Source organism: Mobula hypostoma, chromosome 1, assembly GCF_963921235.1.
Source record: "Mobula hypostoma chromosome 1, sMobHyp1.1, whole genome shotgun sequence".
NCBI lineage: Eukaryota > Metazoa > Chordata > Chondrichthyes > Myliobatiformes > Myliobatidae > Mobula > Mobula hypostoma.
In genome coordinates, this window is record NC_086097.1 from 100524397 (window position 1) to 100545878 (window position 21482).

The window sequence follows — 21482 nt, forward strand, 5'->3', positions numbered from 1 at the left end:
CATGACCTGTGTAGATAGCAGTAGTCTGTTGCTCCACAGTTTTAGGGAGGGAGGGATTGTTGAGACAAATAGCGATTGATAATTGGTTTGTTATTGTCACTTTGTTCAGCATGCCAGCCACTTAGATCACTTCACCACATCAGTACGTTGAAATAGAGCAAGGGAAAAGCAAAACAGGAGCAGAGTAAACTGTTACATTTACAGAAAAGTGTGGTCCAGGTAGACCAGAAGGGGCAAAGTAGATAGTGAGGTCAAAAGTCCACCTTATCACACGGAAGTCTCGTAATAGCAGGGTAGGAGCTGTCCCTGAGCCTGGTGGTACGTGCTCATAACCTTTTTAACTTCTCCCCATTGGGGAGAATGTCTGGGGTGGGAGGGGTCTTTGAGTATCTCGGCTGCTTTACTGAGGCAGTGAGAAGTGTACGAGTCCACGGAGGAGAGGCTGGTTTCTGTGATGTACTGAGCTGTGTCCACAACTGTCTGCAGTTTCTCCGGGTCACAGACAGAGCTGATCAGGAGTCTGGCTGACTTTACTAATCATGGAGTAACGTCATTGCACACTGAGCTGGCTACATCACAAACTGATCCACAAAGTTTTGGTGAGGTGACGTTAATGGGATGCAATTTGTAAAATGTAAACCTCAGAGGGAAAATGGGCTGCCAGATGCATCTTTCCTATTTCCCACAATCTCCTTACACTCTGTAGCCATCCTGCTATTTGTGGTGTTGTGCAGCATGAGTGACACACTTCATACAGGCAAAACGCAATGGTTTCTTGCTCTTGGATAGATTGTGATGGAGAGTGAGGCCTGCCTATTTACCACTGAGTGCACTATACATGCACTTCTGGGCCAATGCACTAGCACCTCAAATCACTCAGGTACCATCTCTCAACTGGATGCCCCTAACCAGAGAGCAATGTTTTAGTGGGTTGAGATTGTCTATCAGGACAATTCTTGTCTGGCTAAAGTGCCAGGAAGCACAGTGGTACAGCCGGTAGAAACACCATGTCCCAGTGTTGGAGATCTGCTTTCACTCCTGACTACCAATGCTATGTATTTGGAGTTTTCACGTTCTTCCTGTGATCATGTGGGTTTCCCCCGAGTTCTCAGTTTCTCTCCCACATCCTAAAAATGTGCAGGCTGGTTAGTTAATTTGCCATTGTAAATTGCCCCAAGGATGCGGATAAGCAGAATCTGGGGGCTCCTGGGAATTGGGAAGAATAAAAGAAGGAGGGTGGGGAATTACAGTGAATGGGTGATGGGGGGGCAGGGGCCCAAAGGGCCTCTGTCTGTGTTGTACACCCCATGGCTGCAATGCTCTGATGAAAATAAAGAGATCCCCATCTGGAGACCAGATACAACGACAATGGTGAATGTGAGGGCTAGAGCCCTTGGAATGAACCAGACACCTCGCTTTGCCGGTAAGCTGCAACTCATATTAACTCCATCACACTGATGGCTCTTTGCCGTAGCATACCAGTTACCGTCCCTAGCGATTTTCCCTGAGTGAGAAATAAATTAGTGGCCAGCATTGAAGAGCATTCCACCGGTTCCCTCTGAGTCATCAACAATCCTAGTACTCTGGAAAGCCCTTGAGAGCAAATGATAAAAATTAGCGCAGGGGCTGTTCATTTGGAAAGTTCGAGGAACCTCACAACCTATTCTCCAGGATATTTATTTCTAAAGGGTTCTCCATAGCTCTTTGTTGGATAAGAGAGATCAGTCAGGAGTTGTGAAGGCATCTATCTATGAAGTGTCATCATGAAGGCAGTTCTTCCAGACTACTTCACAGTCATTGCACCTTCGGACAGGCACGTTGAGCCTTCCCTCCTTGTCATGAACACCCCACACTTTGGGAGATGTTCCTGACTGGGAGGGGGATGGTGACCCTCAATCATTGCTTTCTTGGGATTGGCTAGTAGAATTTCTGGATACAATCTTCCATATTCAGCTAGCATATGTGTGTATATGTACCCAGGTCATCTTCAGGGAGCAGTGTCTCAGAAAGGCGGCATCCATTATTAAGGACCCCCAGCACCTAGGGCATGATCTTTTCTCACTGTTACCATCAGGTAGGAGGTACAGAAACCTGAAGGCCACACACTCAACAATTCAGGAACATCTTCCCCTCTGCCATCTGATTCCTAAATGGACATTGAACCCTTGGACATTACCTCACTTTTTCTTAATATACTGTATTTTCTGATTTTTGCACGTTTTTAATCTGTTCAATATACATATACTGTAATTGATTGATTGATTTCATTTATTTTTTTTTCTCTGCTATATTATGCATTGCATTGAACTACTGCTGCTGAGTTAACAAATTTCACGTACATGCCGGTGATACTAAACCCGATTCTGGTATGTGTGTATATGAACGTGTATCTGTGTTTGTATGTGTAAATGAGTGTGTGTGTAAGAGAGAGAAAGACTAACACACAGACAATGTGTGTGAAATGGTGCATCAGGATGAAATACTGTGTTTTGGATAAAACTTCATAATTTTCATAATCTTCATGCTATTTTTTCACATGCCCTGATGAGGTGCAGTTTTGGCTTCAATGTTGCAAACCGTGATGACAAATTCAAAACACTCAATGAAAGACCTTGTTCTCAGGGCTGGACCAACATTTAGTCACAGATTCAGCAATAGCCAGGATGGGGGGGGGGGCGGTGGGGGCTAAAAATTACAATGGGAGATAGAAAATGCATGCCAAAAGGACAATGTTATGATAATCATCAGAGATCTCAATATATAGGTAGATTAGGAAAGTTAGGTTGTTGCTGGATCCCAAGAGAGAGAATTTGTAGAAAGCCTACAATATGGCTTTTTAGAGCAGCTCATGGTTGAGCCCACTAGGGGATCAGCTAGTCTGGATTGGGTGTCATGTAATGAACTATATTTGATTTGGGAACTTAAGGTAAAGGAACTCATAGGAAGCTGTGATCATAACATGACAGACTTCACCCTGCAATTTGAGAGGGAGAAGCTAAAGTCAGATGTATCAGCATTACAGTGGAGGCATGAGAGGAGATGAGTAAAGTTGATTGGAAGGTTACACTAGCAGAGGTGACAGCAGAGCAGCAATGGCTGGAGTTTCTGGGAGCAATTCAGAAGGTGCAAGATAGATGCATCCCAAAGTCAGGATGAGCAACTGTGGCTGACATAGGAAGTCAAAGCCAATGTAGAAGTAAAGGAGAGGGCATATAATAATCGAAAAATTAGAGGTAAATTAGAGGATTGAGAAACTTCTAAAAACTAACAGCAGATAACTAAAAAAGCCATTGGGGAAAAACGCAAAATATGAATGTAAACTAACCAACAATATCAAAGAGGTTACCAAAAGTTTTTTCAGATATATAAAGAGTCAAAAGAGTAGATATTAGATGCTGTAGAGCTAGTAATGGGGTCAAGGAAATAGTGGATGAACTGAATAAGTATTTTGCATCAGACTTCACTGTGGAAGTCACTAGCAGTATGCCAGAAGTTCGAGAGTGTCAGGGGGCAGGTATTATTGTGGAAGCAGCAAGGCTACAGAAGGTCTTGGATAGATTAGGAGAATGGATAAAGAAGTTGCAAATGGAATACAGTGACAGGAAGTATATTGTCATGCATTTTGGTAGAAGGAAGAAAAGGGTAAACTATTTTCTTTACAGGGAGAAAGTAAAAAATTCAGAAGTGCAGAGGGACTTGAGAGTCCTCATGCAGGATTCTTTAGGGTTAATTTGTAGGTTGAGTTAGTGGTAAGGAAGGCAAATGCAATGTTAGCATTCATTTTGAGAGGACTAGAATACAAAATCAAGGATGAGGCTTTATAAGGCACTGGTGAAACCTCACTTGGAGAATTGGAGCAGTTTTTGGGCCCCTTATAGACATAGACATCGAAAATAGATGCAGGCGTAGGCCATTCGGCCCTTCGAGACTGCACCGCCATTCAGTATGATCATGGCTGATCATCCAACTCAGAACCCTGTACCTGCCTTCTCTCCATACACCCTGATCCCTTTAGCCACAAGGGCCATATCTAACTCCCTCTTAAATATAGCCAATGAACTGGCCTCAACTGTTTCCTGTGGCAGAGAATTCCACAGATTCACCGCTCTCTGGGTGAAGAAGTTTTCCCTAATCTTGGTCTTAGAAGGTTTCCCCTTTATCCTCAATCTGTGACCCCTCGTTCTGGACTTCCCCAACATTGGGAACAATCTTCCTGCATCTAGCTTGTTCAATCCCTTTAGGATTTTATATGTTTCAATAAGATCCCCCCTCAATCTCCTAAATTCCAATGAGTATAAGCCTACTTGATCCAGTCTTTCATCATATGAAAGTCCTGCCATCCCAGGAATCAATCTGGTGAACCTTCTTTGTACTCCCTCTATGGCAAGGATGTCTTTCCTCAGATTAGGGGACCAAAACTGCACACAATACTCCAGGTGTGGTCTCACCAAGGCCTTGTACAACTGCAGTAGTACCTCCCTGCTCCTGTACTCGAATCCTCTTGCTATGAATGCCAGCATACCATTGGCCTTTTTCACCGCCTGCTGTACCTGCATGCCCACTTTCATGACTGGTGTATAATGACACCCAGGTCTCGATACACCTCCCCTTTTCCTAATTGGCCGCCATTCAGATAATAATCTGTTTTCCTGTTTTTGCCACCAAAGTGGATAACCTCACACTTAACCACATTAAATTGCATCTGCCATGAATTTGCCCACTCACCTAACCTATCCAAGTCACCCTGCATCCTCTTAGCATCCTCCTCACAGCTAACACTGCCGCCCAGCTTTGTGTCATCCGCAAACTTGGAGATGCTGCATTTAATTCCCTCGTCTAAGTCATTAATATATATTGTAAACAACTGGGGTCCCAGCACTGAGCCTTGCAGTACCCCACTAGTCACTGCCTGCCAATCTGAAAAGGTCCTGTTTATTCCCACTCTTTGCTTCCTGTCTGCCAACCAATTCTCTATCCACATCAATACCTTACCCCCAATACCGTGTGCTTTAAGTCTGCACACTAATCTCCTGTGTGGGACCTTGTCAAAAGCCTTTTGAAAATCCAAATATACCACATCGACTGGTTCTCCCCTATCCACTCTACTAGTTACATCCTCAAAAAATTCTATGAGATTCATCAGACATGATTTTCCTTTCACAAATCCATGCTGATTTTGTCCGATGATTTCACTGCTTTCCAAATGTGCTGTTATCACATCTTTGGTAACTGACTCTAGAATTTTCCCCACCGCTGATGTTAGGCTAACCGGTCTATAATTACCCGGTTTCTCTCTCCCTCCTTTTTTAAAAAGTGGGGTTACATTAGCCACCCTCCAATCCTCAGGACCTAGTCCAGAACCTAAAGAGTTTTGAAAAATTATCACTAATGCATCCACTATTTCTTGGGCTACTTCCTTAAGCACTCTGTGATGCAGACCATCTGGCCCTGTGGATTTATCTGCCTTTAATCCCTTCAATTTACCTAACACCACTCCTCTACTAACAAGTATTTCCCTCAGTTCCTCCATCTCACTGGACCCTCTGTCCCCTACTATTTCCAGAAGATTATTTATGTCCTCCTTAGTGAAGACAGAACCAAAGTAGTTATTCAATTGGTCTGCCATGTCCTTGCTCCCCATAATCAATTCACCTGTTTCTGTCTGTATGGGACCTACATTTGTCTTAACCAACCTTTTTCTTTTCACATATCTATAAAAGCTTTTACAGTCAGCTTTTATGTTCCCTGCCAGTTTTCTCTCATAATCTTTTTTCCCCTTCCTAATTAAGCCCTTTGTCCTCCTCTACTGGACTCTGAATTTCTCCCAGTCCTCAGGTGAGCCACTTTTTCTGGCTAATTTGTATGCTTCTTCTTTGGAATTGATACTATCTCTAATTTCCCTTGTCAGCCACGGGTGCACTACCTTTCTTGATTTATTCTTTTGCCAAACTGGGATGAACAATTGTTGTAGTTCATCCATGCGATCTTTAAATGCTTGCTATTGCATATCCACCGTCAACCCTTTAAGTGTCATTTGCCAGTCTATCTTAGCTAATTCACGTCTCATACCTTCAAAGTTACCCTTCTTTAAGTTCAGAACCTTTGTTTCTGAATTAACTATGTCACTCTCCATCTTAATGAAGAATTCCACCATATTATGGTCACTCTTACCCAAGGGGCCTCTCACGACAAAATCGCTAATTAACCCTTCCTCATTGCTCAATACCCAGTCTAGAATAGCCTACTCTCTAGTTGATTCCTCGACATGTTGGTTCAGAAAACCATCCCGCATACATTCCAAGAAATCCTCTTCCTCAGCACCCTTACCAATTTGGTTCACCCAATCTATATGTAGATTGAAGTCACCCATTATAACTGCTGTTCCTTTATTGCACACATTTCTAATTTCCTGTTTAAGAAAGGATGTGTTGTCATTGGAGAGAGTTCAGAGGAGGTTCACGAGGATGATTCCAGGAATGAAGGGGTTATGTAAGGAGCTTTTGATGGCTCTGGGCCTGTACTCACTGAAATTTAGAAGAATGAGCGGGGATCTCAATGAAACCTACCAATGATGAAAGGCCTAGAGAGAGTGGATATGGAGAGGATATTTCCTATGGTGGGGGAGTCTAGGACCAAAGGATACAGCCTCAGAATAGAGGGATGTCCATTAGAATGGAGGTGAGGAGGAATTTCTTTAGCCAGAGGGCAATGAAACTGTGGAATTTGTTGCTACAGACAGTTGTTGAGGCCAGGTTACTAGGTGTATTTAAGGCGGTGATTAATAGGTTATTGATTAGTCAGGGCTGAAAGGTTACGGGAAGAAGGCAAGAGAATGGGGTTTAGAGGGGATCAGCCAATTCTGCTCCTATATCTTTTGGTCTTATGGTCTGATACATTCCGAGGGAAATAAAACCTGAAAATCATAAAAACAGCTAATGCTGGAGACCTAAAATAAAAACAGAAAATGCTGGAAACTCTCAGCAGGTCAGGTGACACCCATGGGAGGAAAACCAGAGTTAACATTTCAGATCAGAACAAAACCCATTCTGAGTTATGGAAGGAAGGGGATAATATTCACTCAGCACCAGAGTTTGGTGCTGAACCGAGGTCGTTCTCACCCGAAGAGAGACCAGAAGTTTGCAAAAATAACCCACTGCACCACTGGTAGGGTGCAATTTGTGTAAGAAACATTATCCATGTAAATCAAACACAATAAGGTAAGATGACCTGCAGGTCAACTCGAATTTAAAGCCATTACCCTCAGTATTAAGGTAGCAGTTTGATTTTGGGCTTGAGATGACTGGATTCTCTGGAAGGTGCTGTGGTCACTGAAGTCTCAGAGCATCATTGTGGATTGCCTGTCCGGTTTCTGGCAGCCTTATCAATCATGCTCTCTCCATCATAAGGTCAGAAGTAGGGTGGACCACTGCTGACAGAGGCAGCTCACCAACCTCATCTCCACAAACTCCTGTTCCTTGACTTTTCCTGGTGAGGAGCACAGAGACCGCACCCACCCTCTGCAGCCCGATGTGCACACTGTTTCTGATTCGGATTCTGACACTGTGCTATACACATATCACCAACAGCTTGTCCTGGTCCACCTAGTGGACACTACAGTCAAGAAAGCACACCACTAACTCTGCTTCCTTATGCAATGCCGTGGGAAGGATTTTACTGCTAACGATGTAGGGCATTTCATGTAATGGTTTTCTGTAAGAGCAGTCCGTTCTGCATTCAGCCTGTTTGAGTTTCAGCTAAGATAAGGGGCTTTGCTGTTCTGCTTAGGAATGTTGAGTCAGCCAATCAGGATGGTGGAATTGGGAGAAGGTTCTAGAGACCACTGAGTGGAGAGGTTTTTGTGACTGACACTGGTGTAGGTCGAGGTCTTTTTGGTGGGAGCTGGGGGCAGACAGGAGTGAAGATAGCTAGGATGCCATCCCTATTGCACAAGGTGCTTTGTGCAGATGAATGGCTTCTACGAGGAAGGACTAATACTCCCATGGGGGAGCCCATTTGTTTGAGGTGGATTTTGAGCAACAGTCAGAAGGTGGTGTGTGCTTTCTCACAGATCGAGGGTCCAGCATGTGAGTTAAAGGCAACTTCAAGATCCAACTTATGTGCACACTTGACTGCTTCATTATGATGGGCCATTTTGCTTTTTCCTTTCTTTTCTTTAATAACTGTTTGGTTAAGCTAACATTCTTAAATATAATTTCTTTATAATTGTATGCAGTGTAAGGTCTGTTAATCTTGCCAATAGGCGATCGACTGGGAGCTGTAAGTTACATAATACTGGTGCACATTCCTTTATCCGAAATTCTGAAATCCAAAAAGCTCTGAAAACTGAAGTTTCTTTCGCCGACAGCTGACATCACTCAGGTGTGACGTGGCAGCACTAGCAGAGGCCGCCAGACGTCAGATGTGGCTCAGCGCTCGTACTGGTTACACGTGCATTTGCTGTTTGCTGATATTTTGTGTTCACTGGTGACTTTGTGTTTAATTTCACAGTGAAAATGTCAAAAAGAGCTGCAGATACCCCTATGGGTAACAATGAGAAAAAGAGAAGGAAGCATCTGTTTCATTATCAACAACGCAGAAAGTGAAGTTATTGCAGAAGCTTGATCGTGGTGTGTATGTGTGGCGTCTTACTGAAGAAAATAGTGTTGGAACTACCACTGTATATGATTTAAATAAACAGAAAGACAAGTTACTGAAGTTTTATAGTGACAGTGACAGTGACGTTCTACATTTATTCCAATAAGTCATTTACCACATGTTTGATTCGGTTCGTTTGAAGCTGTATATTTTTATATTTTATTGAATGTTTTTGTTGGAAATAAAAGTTTTTCTTGTCATTATTCCCTAAACAATACAGTATAACAACTATTTACATAGCATTTACATTGTGTCAGGTATTATAAGTAATCTAGAGATGATTTAAAGTATACGGGAGGATGTGTGTAGGTTTGGTCCACCGCACTGAGACAGGTTAAATAAGGGACTTCAGCATACGTGTTTTTTGGTATGGGGGGCGGGGGTGGGATCTGAAATCTGAAAAATTCTGAATTCTGAAATGCAAATGGCCCCAAGGATTTCGGATAAGGGATAAGAGATTGTGGACCTGTATTCACACAATCTGGGGTTCAGGTGGACGAGTCCTCCCAACCTCACAGGTTTGGTGGGACCCAGGTGCCAGGAGGGACATCAACTTCTGCCATCTCCAATAGGATCCCACCAGCAAGCATATCTTTCCCTTCCCCCGACTACTTTCTGATTTCTGTAGGGAATGGTCCCTACGTGGCTTCCTTGTCCATTCGTCCCTCCCCACTGATCTCCCTCCAGACACTTATCCTTGCAAGTGAAACAGGTGCTACACCTGCTCCTACACCTCCTCCCTCACTGCCATTCAGTGCCTTAAACAATCCTTCCAGGTGAGGCGACACTTCATCTGTGAGTCTGTTGAGGTCACCTATTGTATCCGGTGCTCCTGATGTGGTCTCCTGTATATTGGTGAGACCTGACGTAGGTTGGGAGACTGCATCATCAAGCACCTATGCTCTCTCTGCCAGAACAAGCAGGATCTCCCAGTAGCCACACATTTTAATTCCACTTCCCGTTCCCATTCCAATATGCCCATCCATGGCTTCCTCTACTGTCACAATGAGGCCACACTTATGTTGGAGGAGCAACACCTTATACTCCATTTGGGTAGACTCCAAACTGATGGCAAAAATATCGATTTCTTGAACTTTCAGTAATGCCCCCCTCACCCCACCTTCACTATCCTCGATCCCCTTTTCTCTCTCTCACCTCATCTCCTTGCCTCCCTCTGGTGCTCCTTTCCTTTTCACTTTCTTCCATGGTCTTCTGTCCTCTCCTATTAGATTCCCCCTTCTCCAGCCCTGTATCTCTTTCAGCAATCAACTTCCCAGCTCTTTACTTCACCCCTTACCCCCCTCCCAGTTTCACCCATCACCTTGTGTTTCTTCTTCCCCTCTTTCCACCTTCTAACTCTGACTTGTCATATTTCTTTCTCCGGTCCTGATGAAGGGCGTTGGCTCGAAACTTCAATTGTACTGTTTTCCATAGATTCTGCCTGGCCTGCTGAGTTCTGCAGCACTTTGTGTGTTACATACAGCAAACTCCTTTCCATCGGCACAATCAGCACAGCCTTTCCGTGACTGATGGTGGCCGTGAATATTACCATGGGGTGGCACCATAGCACAAAACTTAACAGTGCCAGCGGTCTGCGTTCAATTCCCGCTGCTGCCTGTAAGGAGTTTGTACGTTCTGCCGTTCACCATGTGGGTTTCCTCCGGGTGTTCTGGTTTCCTCCAGGTGCTCCAATTTCCTCCAGGTGCTCCAGTTTCCTCCAGGTGATCCGGTTTCCTCGATGTGCTCCAGTTTCCTCCAGGTGATCCAGTTTCCTCCAGGTGATCCAGTTTCCTCCAGGTGCTCTGGTTTCCTCGATGTGCTCCGGTTTCTTCCAGGTGATCCGGTTTCCTCCAGGTGCTCTGGTTTCCTCCAGGTGCTCCAATTTCCTCCAGGTGCTCCGGTTTCCTCCAGGTGCTCCAGTTTCCTCCAGGTGATCCGCTTTCCTTGATGTGCTCCAGTTTCCTCCAGGTGATCCAGTTTCCTCCAGGTGCTCTGGTTTCCTCGATGTGCTCCGGTTTCTTCCAGGTGATCCGGTTTCCTCCAGGTGATCTGGTTTCCTCCAGGTGCTCCAATTTCCTCCAGGTGATCCAGTTTCCTCCAGGTGCTCTGGTTTCCTCCAGGTGCTCCAATTTCCTCCAGGTGATCCAATTTCCTCCAGGTGCTCTGGTTTCCTCCAGGTGCTCCGGTTTCCTCCAGATGCTCTGGTTTCCTCCAGCTGATCCAATTTCCTCCAGGTACTCTGGTTTCCTCCAGGTGATCCAATTTCCTCCAGATGGTCTGGTTTCCTCCAGATGATCTAATTTCCTCCAGATGCTCTGGTTTCCTCCAGGTGCTCTGGTTTCCTCCAGGTGCTCCGGTTTCCTCGATGTGCTCCAATTTCCTCCAGGTGATCCGGTTTCCTCCAGGTGATCCGGTTTCCTCCAGGTGCTCCGGTTTCCTCCAGGTGATCTGGTTTCCTCTGGGTGATCCAGTTTCCTCCAGGTGCTCTGGTTTCTTCCAGGTGATCCGGTTTCCTCCAGGTGCTCTGGTTTCCTCCAGGTGCTCCAATTTCCTCCAGGTGCTCCGGTTTCCTCCAGGTGCTCCAATTTCCTCCAGGTGATCCAATTTCCTTCAGGTGCTCCAATTTCCTCCAGGTGATCCAATTTCCTCCAGGTGCTCTGGTTTCCTCCAGGTGCTCCGGTTTCCTCCAGATGGTCTGGTTTCCTCCAGGTGATCCAATTTCCTCCAGGTACTCTGGTTTCCTCCAGGTGATCCAATTTCCTCCAGATGGTCTGGTTTCCTCCAGATGATCCAATTTCCTCCAGGTGCTCCGGTTTCCTCCAGGTGCTCCAGTTTCCTCCAGGTGCTCTGGTTTCCTCCAGGTGCTCCAATTTCCTCCAGGTGCTCCAGTTTCCTCGATGTGCTCTGGTTTCCTCCGGGTGCTCCAGTTTCCTTGACGTGCTCTGGTTTCCTCCAGGTGCTCCAATTTCCTCCAGGTGATCCAATTTCCTCCCACCATTGAAAGATGTACCAGTTGGTAGGTTAATTGGCCATTGTAAATTGTCCAGTGATTAGTCTAGGATTACATTGGGGGTTGCTGGGCACAGCAGCTTGAAGGACTAGAGGGGCCTATTCCGTGCCATATCTCAATAAATAAACAAAGAAACAAACAAATAGATAAATAAGTAAATAATCTTGGCCAGGATACCATTAAAATGTATGACACAGCTAGACAGGATGGTGAGGAAGATGTTTGTCACATTTGCCTTTGTTTCTCCAAACACAGAGTATAGAGTTGGACCATCACGTTACAACTGTGCATGTTGCTGATGAGACTACACTTGGAGTTTAATGTACAGGTCTGGTCACCCACCCAACAGAAGGGTATCATTAAGTTGGAAAGAATGCAGAAAAAGTTCATGAGGATGTTTTACATTGTAAGAAGAGGCTGGATAGGCTGGGACTTTTTCCATGGAGGAAAGGGGATTGAGGGTGACCTTATTGATGTTTGCACTTCATAAGGGGGGTAGATAAGATGGGCGGTTAGAATCTTTTTTTCTAAGATCGGAGAGGTCAAAGGGACTGATTTGCAAAAGACCCAAGAGGAACCTTTTTCACATGAAGGCTTGTGGGAATGAGGAATTGCAGAGCGAACTGGTAGAGGCAGGTACAAGTACAATGTTTAGGAGATATTTGCACAGGTATATGGATAGGAAAGGTTTAGAGTGAAATAGGCCAAGGCAGAGATAGACAAAGTTACTTGTTTGGAAAGACTTCTTGGTCAGCTTGGGCGGGTTAGGTTGAAGGGCCTTTTTCCACATCATATGACACCAAATGAACAATGTATTTCCCTGAGATCTCTCGGCCAGCCAGGACTACAGTTGAAACTCTCCTTCAGAGCTGCAGTGTATGGCTTTGCCTGGGTTCCATTTACACCTCCTGCAGTGTGGCTTTCCTCAATGATTTATGGACTTGGCGGCACCCAGGGAACTTGATGTGAGATTCAATAATCAGCATTCAGCTCAGTTTGCCTCGTTGAATTGATTTGTTTCTTGTTTCCTACCCATTGACCATAAAGCAACATGGACATTTATTCCAGTAACACTACGTCTAATTATCTTAGTGAATTAACAACCACATCAGTACAGCTCGTTGTGAAAATCATGTGTACAGTCCAAAATTTATTTGGCCTTTAATCTAACAAATCAAACAACTGGGTTTTCTTTGACCAACGGCAGTACTTCAAGCTTGGTTGAACAATCATGTAGTGTGTGTGATAGCAGGATCAGCCAGAACTAAAGTCCAGCATTTCATTGTGGCTGAAGGAACAGAGAAATGGAGGGAATGATTTCAGGTTTAAAGATCGGATATAATCATGCTGGAGAGGGTGCAGAGGATCTTCAGGACTGGAGAAGGTGAATTGTTGTTCAGAAGGGATTTGGTGAATAAGAGAACGTGATTACAGTGGGAGAGGAATCAGCATGTTGTCTAGCTGCTAAACGAACATGCCACCTGGGCAGAGTCAGAAAGGGCAGTGGGAGCCCACTCAACAGAAAATGGATGCACTTATAAAGAATGAAATAATCCAGTGCTGTGGGAAAGAAGCAGAAGAGTGGGTCCAGGGGCATGGTAGCACAGTGGTTAGCACAATACTTCACAGTACAAGCGAAACCGGTTCAGTTCCTGCCACTGGAGGTAAAGAATTTGTAAGTTCATCCTGTGACCGTGTGGGTTTTCTCTGGGTGCCCTGGTTTCCTCCCACTGTCCAAAGACAAACCGGTTGATAGATTAATTAGTCATTGTAAACCATCCCGTGATGAGGCTGGGATTAAATTGGGGGATTTCTGGGCGGTGTGGCTCGAAGGGCCAGAAGGGCCCATATCGCATTGTATGTCAATAAATAAATGAAATCATTCACCAAAGCATGGAGCATGTGGAAAGGGGGCTTCCTTCTGATTCTGTAACTCACACTCAAGCGATGACTATCAGCTCATCACTTACACAGACTCTTGTGTCTAATCTGCACTCTTCTGTGTGAGCAAGAATAGAACATACTGGTGAAGCAAGCTCTGCAGAAACCCAAGTCAACTTGAGTTTATACTCAAGAACCATAAAGTACAAATACAATAAAAGATCTTGCAGCAACATCACACATGGGTACAGGCACCAATCAGAATCAAAATTATGCATAAATTATACTAGACAGTGAAGAAAAAAAGACTGCACAAGACGTCAGTGCAAAAAAGAAGCACATCATTGACAAGTACAGTACGTACAATGCAAGAAGCTGTCTGTGGTATTCCATTGCTGAGGTAGGGTTACAGTTGTGCAGCTTGACTGATGTTTGTACGAAAGTTTCTGTTGCTGAACCTGGTGGTGTGGGACTTCAGGCAGGGTGCAGTTATTATTTAGGTTTAGTTTCAATTCAGTTGGATTATCATTAAGGAGTCAAAGAGGCCCTTCATCCCAAATAGTCCATGCTGATAAAGATGTCCATCTAAGCGAGTCTCACTGCCCATGTCTGGTCTGTATCTGTTGAAACCTTTCTTGGGGAAAGGGTGATAGATGAGGTCTACATAGACTTCACTAAGGTCTTTGATAAGTCTCTGTATCATAGGCTGCTATGGCAAATTAGATTGCATGGGATCCAGGGAAAGCTAGTAAAATAGATACACTATTGGCTTGATAGTAAGAAGCGGAGGGTGATGGCGGAAGATTATTTTTCAGACGGAAGATCCAAGGTTAGCATTGTACTCAGGGGTCAGTGCTAGGCTCACTTGTCATCTATATCAATAATTTAGATGAGAAAAATTGGATGATTGTTGGTAAGTTGAAGCCAAAGTAGTAAAGCAACAGATGCAAAATGCTGGACGAACTCAGCAGGCCAGGCAGCATCTATGGAAAAGAGTAAACAGTCGATGTTTCGGGCCAAGACCCTTCATCATGACTGGAGAAAAAAAGCTGAGGAGTCAGTGTAAGAAGGTGGAGTGATGGGAGGAAAAACACAAGGTGATAGGTGAAACTGGGAGGCCGGGGGGAGAGGTGAAGTAAAGAGCTTGGAAGTTGATTGGTGAAGGAGATAAAGGACTGGAGAAGGGGGAGTCTGATAGGAGAGGACAAAAGATCATGGAAGAAAGAAAAGGAAGAGGAGTTCAAAAGGAAGGAGGTGATGGGCTGGTAAGGAGATAAGGTGAGAGACAGCCAAGGGGGTGGGGAATGGTGTGGGGAGGGTCTATTACCGGAAGGTTTAGAAGTCAATGTTCATGCCATCAGGTTGGGGGCGAGACAGACGGGATATAAGGTATTGCTCCTCCAACCTGAGTGTGGCCTCATCACAACAGTAGAGGAGGCTATGGACTGACCTGTCGAATTTGAATGGGAAGTGGAATCAAAATAGGTGGACACTGGGGGCTCTGTCTGCCAGAAAAGGTGAGATCTCCTAGTACACTCCCCATCCCAGTTTCACATATCATCTTGAGTTTCTTCCTCCCCTTCCCCCACTTTCTAACTCTGACTTCTCAACTTTTTTCTCCAGTCCTGCCGAAGGGTCTCGGCCGGAAACGCTGAATGGACTTTTTTCCATAGACACTGCCTGGCCTTCTGAGTTCCTCCAGCATTTTCTGTGTGTTGCTTGGATTTCCAGCATCTGCAGATTTTCTCTTGTTTGTGACTGGGCTAAAGTAGTGAAGATGGCTATCAGGATTGACAGAGGGTTCTCGATCAGCTGGGTAAATGGGCCAAGGAATAGGAAACGGAAATTAAATCAGATAAGAGCAAGATGTTGCATTTTAGGAAGACATCTGAGAAGTGAACTTCACAGTGACCGGTAGAGCTCCGGGAAGCATTGTACAACTATGGGACTGAGGAGTGCATGTACATGGTTCCCTGAAAGTAGCATCACAGGTAGACAGGGTTGTATTTAATATTTCAGTAATGTTTGAGTAATACTGTAAATATATTGTTTGATTAAGCAGTCTTTGTTGTTTAAGTAATCAGTACAGGTTATATGTAAAAGTATGTGAATGACATATGTCACCATGCCACCACATCATAACAAGGGTGGTGAAGCAAGCTTTTGACTTCATCAGTCAGGGCACTGAGTATATAAAAGTTTGGCTGTTACGTTGCAGTTGTACAAGATGCTGGTGGGGCTGCACTGGGAATACTGCATTCGGTTTCGGTCATCCTGCTATAGGAAAGATGCAATTAAGCAGGAAAGAGTGCAGAGATTTCTGAGGATATTGCTGGGGCTTAAGGGACTGAACTTGAGTAGATTGTGTGATTTTTCATTAGAATTCAGGAGAATGAGGAGTGAACCTATAAAAGTTTATAAAATCATGAGGGGCTTCCTATGGTGATGGGGGGGTTCAATGCGCACAGTCTTATTCCCAGGGTTGGGAATGAACAGCTAGGCAGCATAGGTGTAAAGTAAGAGAAGTAAGGTTTAATAGGAACCTGAGGGGCGCCTTTTTCACCTAGAGGCTGGTCAGTATGTGGCTGGTACATTTAGAACATTTGAAAGGGCAGGGACATAGATAGGCAAGGTTCAGAGGAGCATAAGCCAAACACAGGCAAATGGAACAAACTTAGATGGGAATCTTAGTTGGTATGGACTAGATGGGCTGAAGGGCAGGTTCTGTGCTGTATGACTCTGTGACACTATGACTCTATCCATGTACCTGTTCGAGTAATTTTTAAGATTATGCTAAACCATTTAATGTTGAGATCTGTAATTTTTCCACAATATTCTCATGAGATATATAGAAACATGGAAACATAGAAAATAGGTGCAGGAGTAGGCCATTCGGCCCTTCGAGCCTGCACTGCCATTTATTATGATCATGGCTGATCATCCAACTCAGAACCCCGCCCCAGCCTTCCCTCCATACCCCCTGACCCCCGTAGCCACAAGGGCCATATCTAACTCCCTCTTAAATATAGCCAATGAACTGGACTCAACTGTTTCCTGTGGCAGAGAATTCCACAGATTCACCACTCTCTGTGTGAAGAAGTTTTTCCTAATCTCGGTCCTAAAAGGCTTCCCCTCTATCCTCAAACTGTGACCCCTCATTCTGGACTTCCCCAACATCGGGAACAATCTTCCTGCATCTAGCCTGTCCAATCCCTTTAGGATTTTATACGTTTCAATCAGATCCCCCCTCAATCTTCTAAATTCCAACGAGTACAAGCCCAGTTCATCCAGTCTTTCTTCATATGAAAGTCCTGCCATCCCAGGAATCAATCTGGTGAACCTTCTTTGTACTCCCTCTATGGCAAGGATGTCTTTCCTCAGATTAGGGGACCAAAACTGCACACAATACTCCAGGTGTGGTCTCACCAAGGCCTTGTACAACTGCAGTAGTACCTCCCTGCTCCTGTACTCGAATCCTCTCGCTATAAATGCCAGCATACCATTCGCCTTTTTCACCGCCTGCTGTACCTGCATGCCCACTTTCAATGACTGGTGTATAATGACACCCAGGTCTCGTTGCACCTCCCCTTTTCCTAATCGGCCACCATTCAGATAATATGGCTACTCAATCACAAGTATTTTTATAATGTCTGTTTGAGAAGCTGATAGCAAACACAGCACATTCATACATAAGAGTTTTGCCTTAACACATGGATTCTCACTAGCTATGGCACACTTCGACCACAGCCTACCGGTCAACCTTGACGCTTTGCAATTCACTTACCGGAGCAACAGGTCAACAGCAGATGCCATCTCTCTGGCCCTACATTCCTCCTTAGAACACCTGGAGAATAAAGACACGTACGTAAGGCTCCTTTTCATTGTCTACAGCTCTGCCTTTAATACCATCATTCCAATAAACTGATTCCGAAGCTCCAGAACCTGGGCCTTAGCACTCAGATCTGCAGCTGGATCTTCAACTTCCTCTCAGACAGGACCCAGGCTGTAAAAATAGGGGACAAGCTCTCCTCTACAATCACGCTGAGCACCGGTGCCCCAGAAGGCTGTGTGCTCAGCCCCTGCTGTACTCACTGTACACCCATGATTATGTAGCAAAGTTTCCATCAAATTCAATATATAAGTTTGCTGATGACACAACAATTGCAGGCCGTATCTCGGGTAATGATGAGTTTGAGTATAGAGAGGAAATTAAGAACCTGGTGGCATGGTGCGAAGACAATAACCTATCCCTCAACATCAGCAAGACGAAGGAATTGGTTGTTGACTTCAGAAGGAGTAGCGGACCGCACGACCCAATTTACGTCGGTGGTGCGCAAGTGGAACAGGTCAAAAGCTTTAAGTTCTTCGGGGTCAATATCACAAATGACCTGACTTGGTCCAACCAAGCAGAATCCACTGCCAAGAAGGCCCACCAGTGCCTTTACCTCCCGAGAAAGCAAAAAAAATTTGGCCTGTCCCCTAAAACCCTCACTAATTTTTATAGATGCACTGGAGAAAGCATCTGGGGTGCATCACAACCTGGTATGGAAGTTGTCCTTTCCAAGACCGGAAGAAGCTGCAGAAGATCGTGAACATGGCACAGCACATCACACAAACCAATCTTCTGTCCTTGGACTCACTTTACACCGCATAGTGTCGGAGCAGTGCTGCCAGGATAATCAAGGACATGACTCACCCAGCCAACACACTTTTCGTCCCTCTTCCCTCTGGGAGAAGGCTCAGGAGCTTGAAGACTCGTACGGCCAGATTTGGGAACAGCTTCTTTCCAACTGTGATAAGACTGCTGAACGGATCCTGACCTGGATTGGTTTGTTCTCTCCAAATATCCGGACCTGCATCTCGGTTTTTTTGCACTATCTTACTTTCCATTTTTCTATTTTCTATTTATGATTTATAATTTAAATTTTTAATATTTACTATCGATTTGTAATCCAGGGAGTGGGAAGCGCAGAATCAAATATCGCTCTGATGATTGTGCGCTCTAGTATCGATTGTTTGGCAACAATAAAGTATAAAGTTCAGCATATCTTTCAGAACCTAGGGTAGCATCAGTAACATGCAGGTAACTGGTCTGGGACCGGTGGTTGGTAACGTGTTACCTGGTCACTGGTGACCCATGGATAAAGACTGGACTCACCTCTTATGTTAACACACTGCAGGAAGGCAGTTCAAATGTCAGAGTGCAGGACCTCTTCCCTAACAGGATCACCTACTGTGGTCCTGTCACCTGAGCTGTGAGAACAGAATGAGCTCCATTGCTCGAGAAAGGACCTTTGACGACCAATGCTCACGAGAATTTGCAAACCACTGAAAAATAGTCTAATGAGTAAAGTAATTTACAGGTAAAGTAAAACATGTCAACACATTTTAAATAAACTAAAATAAGACAGTACGTGAAACTCGAGTAGCAATTTGTATATTGGTCTGCTGTCATTCCTAATTCAAGGTCAATATCACATTTATTGGTGCAATGCCAGGTGCAATGAAAACATTGCAGCATCAGATAAGCAGCACTCACACAAAATACATAGGTTAAACGTATATGATACAAGAAAGAACACAATTAGAACAAGAAAATCAACAAAATCCATTGTAGTTAAAAGTGAGCAAAGCGGTCTTAGGGTTGTGCTGGCTGGTTCAAGAGCCAAGTGGTCGAAGGGAAGTTACTGTTCTGGAACCTGATGGTGTGCGATTTCAGGCTTCTGTACCCCCGGCCCAGTGGTGGCTGTGAGAAGATGGCCTGGCCCAGGAGATGTTGCCCCAGCAGTGCCTCCTGTAGGCACTGCTGATGGTGGGGAGGGATGTGCCTGTGATCTATTGGGCTGAGTTCACTACTCCCTGCAGCTTCTTACTTTCCTGCTCATTGGGATTACCGTACCAGACCATGATGGGATACTTCTGGGCCTCAGAAGAAATGGAGACTGTTGCTCTTTCAGTCTGACCTGTCTCAGGTTGTTGGTTGGTCCCCTCCTCTCAAATGTTGGTGACCCAGTGTCACCTCCCCCTTGGCGGTTTGGGGGTGTTCACCGAGAGCATTAAACTAGAGAAATGCAATCAGCTATGCATGAATCCCAACATTCGCTACTTAACCCGAGACGTTGTGTTTGATTTGTGTGTTCACTGATGGCCCTCAGTGGTACACCTGTACTCCACACTCTCCATCTTCTCCTAGCCCTCCACCATCGCTTTCAATACACCCGGGAATGCCTTGAGATGTGTTTGGGTGCTGTGTGACGACAATTGACTATCTCACTCCGTGAGAGAAGGTCGGGCTAATTTTCATCACTTGTACTGAGCCATAGGGTGTCTAAATCCGGGAGATGCTTCTGAGGTGAGGTAAGATTGGCTTCAACCAACTGGAAGGTCATGTGCTAGTGTGAGCTCCATTCTGGGGTAATGCACTGATCCAAGGTCAATATTGAATTTATTGTCAGAAGCACAAGTATGTGCCAGCAGTACGGCCAAAAACTTACGTGCAGCAACATCACTGGCTCGTGGTGTCAAATAAACAGCATTCATGTGAGAAACAGAGATTAAAAATCCGAGATGATGCAGAAAGGGAAAAGGTTGCAACTTGGTTGTTTGTCAGTCTTTGTACATGTGTAGTTTTTCAGATTCTATTGTATCTCTTTGTTTTCCTGTGAACGCCTCCAAGAAAATCAATCTCAAGCTACTGTATGGTGACATATAAAGAAACCCCTTAACTCTGAGTGGAGTCATCGAGACGCCGTGATGATGGCATATTTTTAGCCGGCTTTCTTATTTTTACGAGGCCGAGTTGCTAGCTCGATGCTCAACCCAGCACAGATGGAAAGCGTGCAAGGGAGCTGGCTGGATTCGAACTCGGGAGCCTTCGCTCCAAAATCTGGCTCTGATGCCACTACGCTACCAGCCGGCATGGTGATATATACTACTTTAATAATAAATTTTAAAGGTTTCAAGGGTACATTTAATGTCAGAGAAATGTACACAATATACATCCTGAAGCACAAAATACTCTGCAGATGCTGGGATCAAAGCAACACACACAACATGCTGGAGGAACTCAGCAGGTTGGGCAGCATCCGTGCAAACGATCAGTCAACGTTTCGGGCCAGAACCCTTCATCAGGACTGAAGAGGGAGGGGGCAGAGGCCCTATAAAGAAGGTGGGGGGAGGGTGGGAAGGAGAAGGCTGGTAGGTTCCAGGTGAAAAACCAGTAAGGGGAAAGATAAAGGGGTGGGGGAGGGGATAGGCAGGAAAGGTGAAGAAGGAATAGGGGAAAACACAATGGGTAGTAGAAGGAGGTGGAACCATGAGGGAGGTGATAGGCAGCTGGGGGAGGGGACAGGATGAAATAGGGATAGGGGAAGGGAGGGGGAGGGAATTACCAGAAGTTGGAGAATTCTATGTTCATACCAAGGGGCTCGAGACTACCTAGATGGTATATGAGGTGTTGTTCCTCTAACCTGAGTTTAGCCTCATCATGGCAGTAGAGGAGGCCATGTATGGACATATCCGAATGGGAATGGGAAGCAGAGTTGAAGTGGGTGGCAACCGGGAGATCCTGTCTGTTGTGGTGGACGGAGCAGAGATGCTCGACAAAGCAGTCCCCCAATCTGCGTCCGGTTTCACCGATGTAGAGGAGGCTGCACCGGGAGCACCGGATGCAATAGATGACCCCAACAGACTCACAAGTGAAGTGTTGCCTCACCTGGAAGGTCTGTTTGGGGCCCTGAATTGTGGCAAGAGAGGAGGTGTAGGGACAGGTGTAGCACTTACGCTTACAGGGATAAGTGCCGGGTGAGAGATCCATGGGGAGGGACGTGTGGACCAGGAAGTCCCGGAGGGACCGATCCCTGCGGAAAGCGGAGAGAGGCGGAGAGGGAAAGATGTGCTTAATGGTGGGGTCCTGTTGAAGATGGCGGAAGTTGCG

At 45.2% G+C, this 21482-nt stretch overlaps 1 long non-coding RNA gene across 1 annotated transcript in view; it reads right to left on the reverse strand.

The window, feature by feature from the left end:
• LOC134337477 (uncharacterized) overlaps positions 1 to 18718 on the reverse strand; it is a 41847-nt gene extending 23129 nt beyond the window's left edge. The window contains exons 1-2 of the long non-coding RNA XR_010016011.1: positions 18705 to 18718; positions 17331 to 17390 (exon numbers count right to left, since the gene is read on the reverse strand). This is a non-coding gene — a long non-coding RNA (uncharacterized LOC134337477). The remainder of the gene's footprint in view (positions 1 to 17330; positions 17391 to 18704) is intronic.
• Between the last annotated feature and the right edge of the window lie 2764 nt (positions 18719 to 21482).